Source organism: Gadus chalcogrammus, chromosome 1 (assembly GCF_026213295.1).
Source record: "Gadus chalcogrammus isolate NIFS_2021 chromosome 1, NIFS_Gcha_1.0, whole genome shotgun sequence".
In the NCBI taxonomy this organism is placed as follows: domain Eukaryota; kingdom Metazoa; phylum Chordata; class Actinopteri; order Gadiformes; family Gadidae; genus Gadus; species Gadus chalcogrammus.
Window position 1 is genome coordinate 22,151,301 of NC_079412.1, and position 1,403 is coordinate 22,152,703.

General features: G+C 41.1%; 1 protein-coding gene across 1 annotated transcript in view; it reads right to left on the reverse strand.

Moving 5' to 3' along the window:
- myt1a (myelin transcription factor 1a) overlaps positions 1–11 on the reverse strand; it is a 14,088-nt gene extending 14,077 nt beyond the window's left edge. The window contains exon 1 of the mRNA XM_056592509.1: positions 1–11. This exon is cut by the window's left edge and continues 68 nt beyond it. The gene's annotated coding sequence lies outside the window, so the exon portion shown is untranslated.
- Positions 12–1,403: the final 1,392 nt, after the last annotated feature.

Genomic DNA, 1,403 nt, shown 5'->3' on the forward strand with positions numbered 1-1,403 from the left:
GAGATTATAAAGCGATTTTCTACGTGTTTCCAATCTATTTTTACATATTTAATCACTGCAGAAAAAATCGGACGGCAAGAGGGGCTCGCAGTCAGAGAGGCACACAGACACACAGACAGGCACACAGACACACAGACAGACACACAGACGGTTGTAATACCTTTATTCTTAGGCTCCGTTTCTCCCACTTGCTGATTGTCTCTCCCCTGCTCCACCGCTGGCTCAGCAGTTGACCCCTGAACTCATTCTCTGAAGACCAGGAAACAAAATGGTCGATTAACACTCACATATACACACACTGCCAACTGAAACCTAAAAACAGTTAGCCTGAGTGAAACACGATGAGAATGGTTTAGCAGTGTTCATATCCCTCATCTATCCACGCTGTTCTTGACTCTTCTCTCTCTCTGTTGGGTCTTCAACTGCAAAGTAAACCCAAGTGTACTGTGTTTTGGCCCGTAGGAATCAGAGAGGCCATCTGCAAGCCTGCGAGCCTACCGCTGCATGTCATTATTTATCTTGAAACAAAACTGAAACCAAATCTTTATAAGTATCACATTTTGTGGATGTCACACTTGAAATATTAGCCTAAACGATAGCATAAATACTTAAAAAGTGTATGTTATTATAACCCTAATATCCACACAAAACAGCATAGCATAGATACTTTGGAATATGGCATAAACTACATTAATAAATATTAGAACATATCAGTGGAATAGGGTTTTGTATTATTATTCTGAATACTTTTACTAAGTATGTTAATTTGTGCTACACACATTAGGATTTCAAATAAGTAAATACAAATACACTTTTTCATAACTTAACTTTTCTGTGCAGTTTATTTAGCCTAAGATAATGGGGTTGAGGTGAGCAGGCCCCCGTTAATATTTGTCAATTGTAACCGGCCCTCTGGTTGGCTACTCTGAACTGCATTTACGGAGAAAAAAAACCGGAGGCTGAGAGGATGAGGGGTGGGTGGTCTTTAAACGTATGGCCTCGACCATCGCTCCCGGTATGTAATCAAAGATTACTATTCTCTACACACGTTCGCACAAAACGCAGTACAATCGGCCTCGGCAGCGTTTCCAGAATGTTACATAAACGGCAGGCCTGTGTGTAGAACTTGAAGATCCACATCAATCAAAGCCCCGTTACACATTGTTGTAAAGACGGTGTATCTACACACACCATCCCGTTACAAAACAATAAAGATATAAAAGTGAGGCGATATACCCTATCTATGTTGATTTTGTCCATGGGGCAAATTGGAGGAAAGTCGTGATCTGTTCCCATTTCCAAAAGCCATCCTAAATGCATGATAGGCTCCGGCCTAGGTTACTATAAATAAACAGGACGAGAGGCCTTTCATTTTTCACCCAGCCATAAAACAGTGATTCGAC